General features: G+C 39.6%; 1 long non-coding RNA gene across 1 annotated transcript in view; it reads right to left on the bottom strand.

The window, feature by feature from the left end:
- The window catches only part of LOC138355327 (uncharacterized), a 20,669-nt gene extending 8,008 nt beyond the window's left edge, over positions 1-12,661 (bottom strand). The window contains exons 1-2 of the long non-coding RNA XR_011223919.1: positions 12,474-12,661; positions 1-5 (exon numbers count right to left, since the gene is read on the bottom strand). The exon at positions 1-5 is cut by the window's left edge and continues 184 nt beyond it. This is a non-coding gene — a long non-coding RNA (uncharacterized lncRNA). The remainder of the gene's footprint in view (positions 6-12,473) is intronic.
- Positions 12,662-15,000: the final 2,339 nt, after the last annotated feature.

Genomic DNA, 15,000 nt, shown 5'->3' with positions numbered 1-15,000 from the left:
CCCATCTGCGGTAGAACAAAAATAACTGAAGTTTTCCTCAACTTTCTGTGTTGTTTACTTGTTTTGTTTACATTGTTTACTCTGTTTACATGTTTTGTTTACATCGTTTATTTAATTGACATGTTTCTGTAAGATGTTAGAAAATATCCCTCACGATATCCGGATCGCCCGAGTTGAGATACTCCCACGCATGATAGAGCGTATCTATAATGAGGCAGAATGAGGTCATTATCCGCCAGGCCCGGGGCCGTCTCATTATAATTATATATGCCTCATTATACATGGCACAATGCGATAGAATGAGACATAACCTGTCGATAGAGAGACACACACCGTGTTGATTCTGCTATCGTTTGATTTGACGTCACAATGCCATTGGAAAGGACCTTCTATAGCAGTGATGGTTTCAAGTGATCATACCAGCATCTGGTTGGTTATGGATGATGGTGTTGAGAGAGAGAGGGAGAGAAAGTGGGAGGGAGAGAGAGGAATGGGTGGCAGGGGGGGGGGAGAGAAAGGTATTAGTGAAGCCTTTATCAGTCGGTAATGGCGTGGCTGTCCACTCTCCTGTTGGTGGCTGGAGATGCGTTTGGCTTAACAGTCAGACTGTAGGTATACAGGGAGACTGTGGGTTTACCTGTAGACTGTAGGTGTACAGGGAGACTGTGGGTTTACCTGTAGACTGTAGGTGTACATGGAGACTGTAGGTTCTGCTATATACCATAGGTGTACACCGTAAATTTGGGAAACAGTTAATTTTTACTGTGTAAAATAGTCAATTTGATATGAGCAAATGGTGAAATTGTTGACACTTTGTATTACTGTAGTTCTTTTGTGTCAAATATTTCTGTTATTGTAAGTGTATTATTAATATTATTTTTTTTACGTGTATTATTATTATTATTATTATTATTATTATTATTATTATTATTATTATTATTATTATTATTATTATTATTATTATTATCGCTGACGTGTTGTTTTTTTGACAGATAACGAAAGCATCCCCCAAGCGGCGCGGAACAATTTTATTTTTTTTGCAATGTTTTAAATGTTTTATTGGCGTAAATGTATTTGGTGTCAAGTGTTGTATTTTGTAGTCTGACGTATAAGGAGTACAGTGCGAGAGGACACGCTAAATATAGTAATTACCTAAGTGTAATTACCTAAGTGTAGTTACAGGATGAGAGCTACGCTCGTGGTGTCCCGTCTTCCCAGCACTCTTTGTCATATAACGCTTTGAAACTACTGACGGTCTTGGCCTCCACCACCTTCTCACTTAACTTGTTCCAACCGTCTACCACTCTATTTGCGAAGGTGAATTTTCTTATATTTCTTCGGCATCTGTGTTTAGCTAGTTTAAATCTATGACCTCTTGTTCTTGAAATTCCAGGTCTCAGGAAGTCTTCCCTGTCGATTTTATCAATTCCTGTAACTATTTTGTATGTAGTGATCATATCACCTCTTTTTCTTCTGTCTTCTAGTTTTGGCATATTTAATGCTTCTAACCTCTCCTCGTAGCTCTTGCCCTTCAGTTCTGGGAGCCACTTAGTAGCATGTCTTTGCACCTTTTCCAGTTTGTTGATGTGCTTCTTAAGATATGGGCACCACACAACAGCTGCATATTCTAGCTTTGGCCTAACAAAAGTCATGAACAATTTCTTTAGTATATCGCCATCCATGTATTTAAATGCAATTCTGAAGTTAGAAAGCATAGCATAGGCTCCTTGCACAATATTCTTTATGTGGTCCTCAGGTGATAGTTTTCTATCTAGAACCACTCCTAGATCTCTTTCTTTATCAGAATTCTTTAAAGATTTCTCACATAATATATAGGTTGTGTGGGGTCTATGTTCTCCTATTCCACATTCCATAACATGACATTTATTAACATTAAATTCCATTTGCCAAGTGGTGCTCCATATACTTATTTTGTCCAGGTCTTCTTGAAGGGCATGACAGTCATCTAAATTTCTTATCCTTCCTATTATCTTAGCATCATCAGCAAACATGTTCATATAATTCTGTATACCAACTGGTAGATCATTTATGTACACAATAAACATCACTGGTGCAAGAACTGAACCCTGTGGTACTCCACTTGTGACATTTCTCCATTCTGATACATTGCCTCTGATTACTGCCCTCATTTTTCTATCAGTCAGAAAATTTTTCATCCATGATAGAAGCTTACCTGTCACCCCTCCAATATTTTCCAGTTTCCAGAACAACCTCTTATGTGGAACTCTGTCGAAAGCCTTTTTTAGGTCCAGATAGATGCAGTCAACCCAACCATCTCTTTCCTGTAATATCTCTGTGGCTCGATCATAGAAACTGAGTAAATTCGATACACAGGATCTTCCAGATCGAAAACCATACTGTCTGTCTGATATTATATCATTTCTCTCTAGGTGTTCTACCCATTTAGTTTTGATTAGTTTTTCCAATACTTTCACTATTACACTTGTCAATGATACAGGTCTATAATTGAGGGGGTCTTCCCTGCTGCCACTTTTGTAGATTGGAACTATGTTAGCCTGTTTCCACCCGTCTGCTACGATTCCTGTACACAGGGATGCCTGAAAGATCAGGTGAAGTGGAATGCTGAGCTCAGATGCACATTCTCTCAGAACCCATGGTGAAACGCCATCTGGGCCAGCTGCTTTGTTCTTACCGAGCTCCTTGAGCATTTTTTCCACTTCGTCTCTAGACACCTCTATGTGTTCTATGTTGTTCTCTGGAATTCTTATTGTATCTGGTTCCCTAAAGATTTCATTTTGTACAAACACACTTTGGAACTTTTCGTTTAGTGTTTCACACATTTCCTTTTCATCTTCCGTGAATCTATTTCCCATTTTCAACCTCTGAATATTATCCTTTACCTGCAATTTGTTGTTTATGAATTTATAGAATAGACCTGGTTCTGTTTTACATTTGTCCGCAATCCCTTTTTCAAAATTTCTTTCTGCCTCTCTCCTCACTGCCGTGTAGTTGTTTCTCGCATCTTTGTATCGCTGGTATGTTTGGGGGTTCGGCCTCTTCCTGTATTGATTCCATTTTTGTGTCTTTCGGTCTCTAGCCCTCTCGCAATTTCTATTGAACCAATCCTGTTTCCTAGTTCTGCATCTCTGTTTTGGTATAAATTTTTTTGTGCCTTTATCATATATTTCACAAAACTTGCCATACATCTCATTCACTTCCTTGCCTAGCATCAAGTCTGTCCAATTATACTCACTAAAAAAATTTCTAAGGTCACCATAATGTCCTCTCCTGAAGTCTGGTTTTTCAACTGCTTCAACCTCCTTATTTTCTTCCAGCTTATAATGCATTGCATACTTTATTCCCAAAAAGACATGGTCACTTTTACCCAAGGGAGGAAGGTACTGAATGTCAAATATCTCTTCCTCCTTCCTGGTAAATATCAAATCTAGCATGGAGGGAACGTCCCCTTCCCTCATCCTCGTAGCTTGTTTAACATGTTGATACAAGAATGTTTCCAGGATGAGGTCTACAAATTTACAGGTCCAAAAATCTTCTGTTTTAGCTTCATATGCTTCCCAGTCTATGGATTTCAAGTTGAAGTCACCGACTATCAACAGTCGTGATCTATCGTTATCCGCTCTCGCTATAATCTCTCTCATTATTGTTATAAGACCTTCACGTTTACTATCTAGCTCCTCCTTTGACCATGTGCTGCTTGGCGGTGGACTATATGCATTTATCATCATTAGTTTATCATCCTCATAGCAGATCTCTAGTGCTATTATGTCAACTTCTTGTGGATTGGCAGTCATTATTTCCTTCACCTTTAGGTGTTCTTTTACCAGCACAGCAACGCCACCGCCTTTCCTAATTTTTCTGTCCCGTCTCCAAATTGAGTAGCCCCTTGGGAATATGACCTCATTTAAAATTACATCTTCAAGTTTTGTCTCCGTGAGTGCAACAATGTCTGGTGTCTGCAGCTGTATTACATCACTTAACTCCAGTATCTTCGATCTTACTCCATCTATGTTGGTGTATGCAATCTTCAGGAACTTGTTCCCCTTCTCCTTATTCTTCACTCCCCCTCTCTCTATTGATTTTGTTGGTTTGCCTTTATGTACCACTTTACTGGTTTGCCTACCCCTATCACTTTGTAGAAAAAAGAATTTATTTCTTCTTCATTCCTGCTCTCATTTAAATGTTTTGCCTCGGCGAGGTTCAGTTTCAGCTTCTCTCTATCTTCTTTTGAAAGATCTCGTCTTAACGACCACCCTTTCCCATCCTCATCCCTTTGCAATTTTCTAGCATTCCTTAGTACTTCTTCCATCTGTTTGGCACCGTTTAGGGTGATCCTCAAAGGTCGATCTTTCCCTTTTACGTACCTGCCTATTCTCCTGTAGTCGCACACATTCTCTCTGTTTGTAAGACCTTCCACGAGGCCAACAATTTTATCTACTACTTTAGCTTCTTCTACAGCTCTTTCTGACCTAGATGTTATCGCCTTTTCTTTGCAGCCAAAAATGATCAGGGACTTACTCCGATCAACTGTGTTTTGCACCAACTTCGGGTTAGATGCCAATTCTTTCCTCACTTCTAGCCTAATGTTTGTTTTATCTTGGTTGCTGCAGTGTTTGACTTCCTTTACTGCTTCTTCTATTTTTTCCTTCTCCTTGGCCACTTGTGCATAAGTGAGTTGCATATCTTTCTTGCACTGTTCTATTCCCTGTGTAACTTCCTCCATCTGTGCTGACAAAAGGTGTTTCTCCTGTTGAATTTCCTTGCCTAACCTATTGTAGTCATTTATGTTTAAATTTACTTTAACTTCTTCCAAAGCTATTTTTAAGAGTTTATTTTCTTCTTCCATGGCTTTGCAATTTGTTTCCAATTGATTCTTATCCTTGCGCAAGTCTTTCACTAAACCCTCAAGACATAAAACTTTGCTATTCAAATGGTCATTACTTTCTTTCAATTTACTAATTATTTCTACATGAGAGTTCACTATAGTATCTAAATTTACCAACTTGTTATGTAGACTACTAATATCAATGCTTTCTTCATTGAATCCCTCAAAATCAAGCTCTGTTTTGTTTTTCCCCTTGCCAGTGGCCATCTTGAATGTTCTTCTCTGCACTGTAAACACTAGGGCAACTTTTTCTCATCCGATTTTTCACTTCCCTTAGCACTTTCCTGTTATCTCACCTATTTTTCAAGAGCACTATACCTTTATGTTCTCTGGGACACCACTCACTACCATCAACCTATACTACAATACTTAGGATTGTTGAAATATGCTGGAGCTCCTCTGCTGCAAGTGTTGACCCTAGGGGTGTCACCTTTTCATCACACACATTTAGTGTGTGTGTGTGTGTGTGTGTGTGTGTGTGTGTGTGCACCTCATAAAGATCAGGTGGGTCGGTGCCTCCCGTGTCCAAGGGTGCATTCCTAGCTGTCCTGGCTAAGGAATTAAGGTGTTTTTTCCCCCCCCTCTCTCCACCCCGCTGTCATTCCTGAGTGATGCTGAGTGCGGCTGTGATTCCTGAGCTGAGTGATGCTGTGATACCTGAGCTGAGTGCGGCTGTGATTCCTGAGCTGAGTGATGCTGTGATACCTGAGCTGAGTGCGGCTGTGATTCCTGAGCTGAGTGATGCTGTGATACCTGAGCTGAGTGCGGCTGTGATTCCTGAGCTGAGTGATGCTGTGATACCTGAGCTGAGTGCGGCTGTGATTCCTGAGCTGAGTGCGGTTGTGATTACGGAGCTGAGTGCGGTTGTGATTACGGAGCTGAATGCGGTTGTGATTACGGAGCTGAGTGCGGTTGTGATTACGGAGCTGAGTGCGGTTGTGATTACGGAGCTGAGTGATGCTGTGATTCCTGAGCTGAGTGTTGCTGTGATTTCTGAGCTGAGTGATGCTGTGATACCTGAGCTGAGTGATGCTGTGATACCTGAGCTGAGTGATGCTGTGATACCTGAGCTGAGTGATGCTGTGATACCTGAGCTGAGTGATGCTGTGATACCTGCTCTCGGCACTGGAACGTTCTAAGAACTAACCATTAGCGCTGTGTTAATAATTTGACTTAAAAATTAGATCTCTAATCTTCTTGGTGATAAAGATCCGAGTTTATCTCTCCACGCAAGCAAGAATTTCACTGCTCTTAGGCGTCTAGTCAGTTAAATAAAAGTTACTAAAGATTGAACTACAAGACTTTTCGTTCATGGGGCTGACTTGAACATTCAGTTGGAGCAGAAGATCATCAGTTGTGTACTAAGATTTTTGATTTATATCACCACTTTTGCTAAGATTATGAGAACTTAATGTTAAAGGGAAGTACAGGAAGGTGTTTTGGCCCATACGAGGCTGCTCCTATTTGTAGTCAACCAAACTATATATATATATATATATATATATATATATATATATATATATATATATATATATATATATATATATATGTCTAACCTATGCTTAAAACGGTTCATCGAGCTCACATATATGCCTAACCAACGCTTGAAACAATCCAGCACTGTCACATATATATGTCTAACCTCCGCTTGAAACAATCCAGTACTGTCACATATATATGTCTAACCAACGCTTGAAACAATCCAGTGCTGTCACATATATAGGTCTAACCTCCGCTTGAAACAATCCAGCGCTGTCACATATATATAAAGGTCTAACCTACGCTTGAAACCACCCAGCGCTCACGCACGTCCGTTCCGTTCCGAAAGAGAGAGAGCTATAACCGGCGCGGCTCCCTCCCTCCTTCCTGGCTTTCCGTGTGTCCCAGCACCTTCCATCTTTCTTGGCAGCGGCCGTAATCTTAATAATGTCTGGCAAATGAATCCAGGCCGTCGTTTAGGAGGCTCTGTCAACACCCCCGCCGTTTTATGCGACAATATACAACGGAACACTTGCGTCCGGTGTTGACGTGAAGTACACAGCTGGACCGTGTACTCCTCCTTTTGCGAATTTCACTGCTGCTGTGAAATTCGCAAAGGGGGCCTTCGCTGCTGCCTTTGGCAACCTCTTGGGTGTTATACAGTTCTTCAAGTGGAAGTATTTTGCAATTGAATATTTTCAAGGGATAATATTTCTTAATTGAAAATATTCATTTGTTGAAAATATTCCTTAATTGAAAATATTCCTTTGTTGAAAATATTCCTTAATTGAAAATATTCCTTAATTGAAAATATTCCTTAGTTGAAAATATTCCTTTGTTGAAAATATTCCTTAATTGAAAATATTCCTTTGTTGAAAATATTCCTTAATTGAAAATATCCTTCAATTCACAATCGACTTCAAGTCGATTCACCATCGACTTGATAATGGGTCCAGGACGGACTGAAACGTCGTCGTCTTGTCATTTTCTGGTGTGTGGTTTGGTCTGTCATATCCTTTAAGGGATAATATTCAAGTGAAGATATTCTTCAAGTAAAACTATTCTTCAAGTTCAAATATTCCTAAATGAGACATAATAATTGTTCAAATATTATTTCGAAATGAAACACCTACTTACTCTGAATTATTAAGAAACAATGTTTGAACACTTAATATATTCTTTTTATAACAGTTCTACATGAAATCTTTGTAGCTTAATTGCATGACTACCTGATCTAGCCTCTGATAATTGATGGAGACCTTTGCATATATGATCTTTTAAGACTCATTATTTAATGAATTTAGCAGAAGAATGGGGGGGGGGGTTATTTAATAAATTGAAGAGTGAATTAATGAACTGAACTCTAGTTCACAATGCAAAGTTATTAATTAAGGTAACTGCAAAGGGATTAATTAAGGTAACTGCAAAGGGATTAATTAAGGTAACTGCAAAGGGATTAATTAAGGTAACTGCAAAAGGGATTAATTAAGGTAACTGCAAAGGGATTAATTAAGGTAACTGCAAAGGGATTAATTAAGGTAACTGCAAAGGGATTAATTAAGGTAACTGCAAAAGGGATTAATTAAGGTAACTGCAAAGGGATTAATTAAGGTAACTGCAAAGGGATTAATTAAGGTAACTGCAAAGGGATTAATTAAGGTAACTGCAAAGGGATTAATTAAGGTAACTGCAAAGGGATTAATTAAGGTAACTGCAAAGGGATTAATTAAGGTAACTGTAAAGGGATTAATTAAGGTAACTGCAAATGAATTAATTAAGGTAACTGCAAAGGGATTAATTAAGGTAACTGCAAAGGGATTAATTAAGGTAACTGCAAAGGGATTAATTAAGGTAACTGTAAAGGGATTAATTAAGGTAACTGCAAATGAATTAATTAAGATCATTGCAAAGGTAGTAATAAGACAACCGCAAGATGGTATACTGTGTAGCCGAGGTGCGTCAAGTCTTCCTTGAGATGTAAGGATGTAACACAATGAAATCACAAGAACACCATGAACAAATCCACAAGGGCGGTGACGAGGATTCGAACCTGCGTCCGGGAGCATCCCAGACACTGCCTTAATCGACTAAGCTACAGCAGGGTTAAAAGGGTTAAAGTGTAGTGTAGTGTGCACAAGAACACCATATATCTATAAGGAAATTTTGAGGCCTGGAGAGTCCAGGGACGCGAGTTCGATCCCTTGTGTGGCCCCCAGTATTTTTTCGTGATTTTGAACACAGTAATTGGCATTCTGAGCCCAACAGCTGTTGAACCGTAAGTTAATCAGACTTGAAAAAATCTACAAGGGCCGTGAGGAGGGTTCGAATCTACGCACGGGATGTTCCCAGCTGCGCCTTTAGTCAACTGCGCCACGACATGGTTAAAAGAATTGCAACCTGGAGCGCTACTGCCCTCACTAGGATCCCGAAGTTCAATCGGGTTTTCACACAATTCCCCCCATGCACCCGGGCTCTGTCAACCAAGTGGTCTACCTCTACACCCTTCAATATACACAGAAATCACAATAGCGTGATATATCAAATGAACAAATCCACAAGGGCCATGATGGGCAAATCCTAAGGCGCAGCTGAGAAGATCCCGTGCGTAGGTTCGAACCCTCATCACGGCCCCTTGCGGATTTTTTTCATTTGATATATAACGCTGTTGTGATTTCTGTGTGTATTAATCAGCCTTGTCTTCTCTCTTTTACTATGCCTTATTCCATCTCCTGTCGCATTTTTTTCCCCTCGTTGAACTAAAATATGCAATACTGTTGAACAGAAAATTATTTTATTTCTTTGGAGGGATTATCTTACCTGCAGACTGGTGTTTTCAACGTGGTGAGGAGTGCTTGCAAGAATTATGCAGATTTCCTATTTTGTTGCAGAAGGTAACGAGAACATATTTTCAAATTAAATTTCTCAGTAATAGCAAGTATATTACAGGGCCTAGGGAAAAAACTCCATTTATGTGATGGTGGGGGGAGGGAGGGAGGGAGGGGGTAAAATTACGGATTTTTTTCTACAGAAATGACAAAAAGTTGGACCTAGCAAGCTTCATCATCAGATGTGATGTCTTCATTGCAAGTCGAGAATTTGAATATAAACTAAAGTTTGTTTTGCACATCAGAATAATAGTCTTAAAGTTTAGAGACTCAACTGCTCCAATAAAAGCTGAGTCGGTGCCTTGATTTTCCGTGTTCTTGAGTCCGTGCGCGTCCGGAGCTGGAAGAAGGATTCGCCAAAGGGAAAAACAACGCCAAACGGAGAAGATATATTCTTGAAAGTCATCTTCCCCGTAGATATATTCTTGAAAGTCATCTTCCCCGTTTACCACGGAAAAAGCTTGGAGGTGATCCCTCCTCCTATGTCATCCTTCCCGCTCTCTCTCTGTTTCGACTTGAGAATGGTCCAGGACGGACCGAAACGTCGTGGTCCCTTCACCTTCTAGTGTGTGGTCTGGTCAACATTCTCTTTGTTATTCCTCGGCTTTCTTGGGGGGCTTTCTAATGAAAGGTGACGATGGGCAGGCAAAGAGAGGAGAGAGAGGTCAGCAGCAGTGCAGTTTTAAGGTGTTTCCGCAGCCTGTATTTGTTACCTGTGTTCGTAGACTTGTTGCAGGAATTAGGGGAGGATGTAATATTGTAGTTTAGAGTTCTGTGAGCTGCATTACAATTTTTTTTCCCCCCCCTTCCAGTTAATGCTGCCATTACGCACACGGAAGCTAATTTGTTATCACGGGATTAGCGGGATGTACTTAGATTTCTGCAGGGCTATTAATGATCCGCTCACGTATTTAAATTTCCCCCCTTGTAATGGTCTCCATTCTTATTGCCATAAGGCGAGGTAAGTATTATTGAACTATTATTTTTTGGAGGGCGAGGTGTTGCAGCTCCACACGGTGGAGGAGCCGTCAACCTACACTGCACATTTGCTCGCTGTAAATTATCTTTGCAGCGAGCAATTATCTTTGCATTATTAAATTAAGACAATTGCAACATTAATTTCAGATTTCAGTGATCTTTATCTCCCAACTTACTCGAAGACAAAAATTATAATTACCTCTTAATATAAAGAGAAACAGAACAGTAGGGATGTTGAGAGAGATTATTAAGATATCTTTAAAATAGGAAATAAAGAGTGTTAGCACCCAATAATCAAATGATATAAATACAAATAATAATAATAACACTGATAAGAATGAAGGGATAATATAGAAAATAATTATAACAAAGTATTACATAAACTTCCAGCCGGTGAAAGTTTTTTTTTTGTTCGAATTAAATATGTCTTACTGACAACAAAAACATACTTAAAGAAGCTTCAAGTAGGCTTTGAGAGGAGCTCATGCCAGGCGATTTCAAACAAATATTAAATCCCTGGCTTATGAAAAACAAGATCAATTTTGGTATATGTGTATATTCCACTCTGCTCCAAAGTACAGCGCATCTACCAGGATACAAATATGCGGGAATTAAAATCAAACAAGGGAACGAGAATAGTGTGACTGAAGAAAAACGATAGTGAAAGAAGTTTTTTTGTATTTTTTCCAAGTATTGCTTAGGATTCACTCACACTGGCTGCCTCGGCCAGCTAGAGGAGTCCGCCCCAATGCTTATTTCATCGATGAAGAGGGGGAAGAGAACATTGATGAAGGGGAAGAAGAACATTGATAAAGGAGGGGGGAGGGAAAAAAATCAACTCTACCACATTTCCAGTCATTAATACCACTGCTGAAGACGTTTACATATCCGTGACGCCTCTGGTAATATTCTGTTTCTTTGGGTTAGGTTGCAGTATGAGGATAAAATTGTTGTGGATGAGAGAGGTGGACGGGGGTTGCACATAGCCACAGCTACTCTATCCCTCCTGAGATGTATTTTCTTGTCTCAAGAAACATACTTGAACTTGAGAGAGGGAGACGGGTAAGACCTGACTAGGCTACACCCTGGAAACACAAACCGAAACTGTCTTTTTTCCGCTTGTTACAACTTGTAATAAAATTATTACATCTTGGCTTAACGTGTTTATGACGTATTAGAACGTTGTTACAACTTGCTATATTGGTTGTTATAACTGGTTAGGAAGGGTTAAAACTTGTTCGAACGTTGTACCAACGTCGTAGTTTCGATGTGTGTTTGGTGGGATGCAGCGACGTACGGGCTCGTTTGGCCGTGAGGCTCTTGAGGTTTTGTGGTGGTTAGGTGGGTCTTCATAGATGGGGGGGGGGGAGGGAGTCGAATTCAATTATATCAACTTTAGACACATGACAATTAATAACTAATAATCCGGACATCAAGTTGATTAGTTAATTTACTCTCCAAAGTCAAGACAGAAAACTAATTGTCTGTTGCTTGTTGTGGTCGACTCTGATGATGACTTTACTCCCCCCTGTCAGAGAAGAGATTAAATGCATTAATAATTACTAAGCCTGCTAGCATTAACCTATTTTGCTGTTTAACTATTCCTACGACTAATCGACAAGCCAGTATATTTTGGAGCTATACAATTGCACTTATTCCGTTCAAGAGGCTACACTCGAGAGACCCAGAGCTCTATTCTTATTTGCGAGGAGTAAAAATAGCGTACATCACATAGGTTTATAATGAAATGACGGCCAACTTGCCACTCCAAGTTGCCGATACGGCGCTCGGCAGCGACAACGGCATTTGCACCATTCTTCCGGCGTCTGTAATATCGTCCCGAAGTTAACCAGTCTTAAACGGAAACCCATCGAGAGCCTTCGTTTATAACCCTTTCACTAAAATGAAAAAAAATTTGTTCTTATTTTGAGAATATTACCGAGCCACGCTCAAGAGCGAAGGAAGCACTCATCAAACAAACCTGTCAAAGCGTCCATGGAGGGTGCGGTCACACACAGGACAGGTTGGCCCTCGTCAGGAGGGAGTATTGGCGAACACTTTTCTCCTCGCCTGGAAAAGTATGAAAATATTCAAAGCAATCGCAGGAGAGTGGTGGGGCGGGGGAACCGCCCGCTCTCCCGCGCGCCCCACACACAAGAACTCGGAGACCATCGGGGCTGAGGTACCTAGCGGACTCCTCAAGCTACTTAATGCATCAAGGTGTTTTGTGGAGAGTCTACCAGTACCTGGATCAAGGGGGTTGTCTTGCTGGGTTTGTGGTCTGAGTACCGGAGATGTAGAGGAAGGAGGGGAAGCGCTGCTCCTCGCGATGAAAGCTGAATTTTTCTTGCGGGTCTCAAGCCTAATGCGATCCAGGGCGTCGCGGCCGGCGTGTCCAGGTCGCATTTGTTCCCAGCTTACTCTAGCTACACTTATGATATCTTTCTTTATCTGACTAAATATAGATATTCGTTGCAGTATGTTATCCGTTTAAGACAACACATGCAAATGTTGTCATATTTTTGTATATCTGGTGAATGAAAAGAATGGTGGGAAGACACACAGAAAGATAAAGATCAGAGATGTAGCAAGAAAACCCTTTGACTATTTCATTGGCTTTTCAATGCCAAAAAAAGAATGCTGGAAAGACAGTACGATAAAGAGAGGAAGAATGAGAGAAAGAAAGAGACCACGAGGGCATTTATAATGGGTGTAAGCACAAGCAGAGTAACCCACAGGTCTCGCCTTCCCTTGAACAAGCTGAAACAGGGTTGCACAAAAGAGCCAACTGGCCGTGGAACTGGACGGAGTTTTAGGCATTATCAACAAGGGATAAAAGGCGCAATAACGCTAATTATTCGGCGTTTGAAGTTGAGTGTGCATGCTTTCCGGGGCGCGAACTGCGGTGTGTGTGTGTGTGTGTGTGTGTGAATGTGTGTATGTATGTATGTATGTATGTATGTATGTATGTATGTATGTATGTATGTATGTATGTATGTATGTATGTATGTATGCTCGACCACTCCAGCTGCAAAATATATCACAAGACACTGTGTGGCTTTGTATGTGTATGGGATAATTGTTATGTATTCCTTTATAATATGTAATGTATTCTTTTATGTAGTATGTGGATGGGTTGTAGTATAGATATATCAACGTAATTAACGCATCTCGGGTTTTGTTCTGTCTTTTTTTTCGAAGTGAGAGATTTCGTTAAACGATTAGCAAGAGTTTGTGCACATTTCTCATTGCTCGCTCACTCACTCACTCACTCACTCACTCACTCACTCACTCACTCACTCACTCACTCACTCACTCACTCACTCACTCAAGGCAAGAAACGGTCAGTTTTGTACTTGACTGTTGAATTGTTGATTTTACGTTGTAATTAATGACTAACACGTTGTAGGGTGCTCAAAAATGTCACATGGTATTTAGAAATGTTACAGCATGTTCAGAAATTGTGCAGGCCAATCAAAAATAGTGTAGGGTGTTCATAAGTATTATAGGGTGTTCAGTCATGTTGTAAGTTTTTTTTTGAAATGGTGCAGGGTGTTCAGAAATATTGCGGGATGTTCAGGAAAGCTATATAGGGTGTTCAGAAATAGTGTAGGATGTTTGGAAATAATGTTGGGTGTTCAGAAATATTGTAGGATGTTTGGATATAATGTGGGGTGTTCAGAAATAGTGTAGGATGTTTGGAAATAATGTGGGGTGTTCAGAAATACTGTAGGATGTTTGGAAATAATGTTGGGTGTTCAGAAATACTGTAGGATGTTTGGAAATAATGTTGGGTGTTCAGAAATACTGTAGGATGTTTGGATATAATGTGGGGTGTTCAGAAATACTGTAGGATGTTTGGAAATAATGTTGGGTGTTCAGAAATACTGTAGGATGTTTGGAAATAATGTAGGGTGTTCAGAAATATTGCAGGATGTTTGGAAATAATGTTGGGTGTTCAGAAATAGTGTAGGATGTTTGGAAATAATGTAGGGTGTTCAGAAATATTGTAGGATGTTCGGAAATTTTGAAGGGTGTTCAAAAAGTGGCATTTTTTAATGCTTCACGGTGTATGGAAATATTGCAGTCTTTGGAAAAATTGCAGACTGTTGATAAATATTGATAAATATTGTAGGGTATTTAGAAATATTTTATGGTGTACAGAACATCTCGCAGGATGTTCGAAAATATTAAAACCTAATCCTGGTTGCAACAGGCGGGCAAGGAACCCAGTGTATTAAACCATTACGTCTAATGATTACAATCCAAATCTATTTTTCAGCGGTAGGAATATATATATATATATATATATATATATATATATATATATATATATATATATATTTATATATATATATATATATATATATATATATATATATATATATATATATATTGCAAAAGAGGCAATTGTATCTAGCTGCTGTTTGTGATTAACGATACGCTAACGAAGGGTCGCCGATGTGTAAGACTAAGAAAGTATTGGCCGATCGGTAAGTTGAAAAGGATTGGTAAGACACGTTCAAAATGATTCAGTCCAGTTAAAGGGAGATAATTATATCTTGCAAATATATATATTTTACCGGAAGCCTGAGCGGATATTTTGTTCAACATTAAGCTCTCACCTATTCCTCTTTTTAAGCGGCTGATTAAATAAGCAGTGAATTGAATCAATTACTTTTAACACGGACAATTAGGCGGGATTATTTTTTATATTGTGAAGCACATAAATACGGAGAAATGGAATTAATATTTATCTAAGTCAGAAATATT

Source organism: Procambarus clarkii, chromosome 67 (genome assembly GCF_040958095.1).
Source record: "Procambarus clarkii isolate CNS0578487 chromosome 67, FALCON_Pclarkii_2.0, whole genome shotgun sequence".
Classification (NCBI taxonomy): domain Eukaryota; kingdom Metazoa; phylum Arthropoda; class Malacostraca; order Decapoda; family Cambaridae; genus Procambarus; species Procambarus clarkii.
The sequence above is the reverse complement of the archived record's forward strand: the minus strand, read 5'-3'. Positions and strand labels throughout refer to the sequence as shown.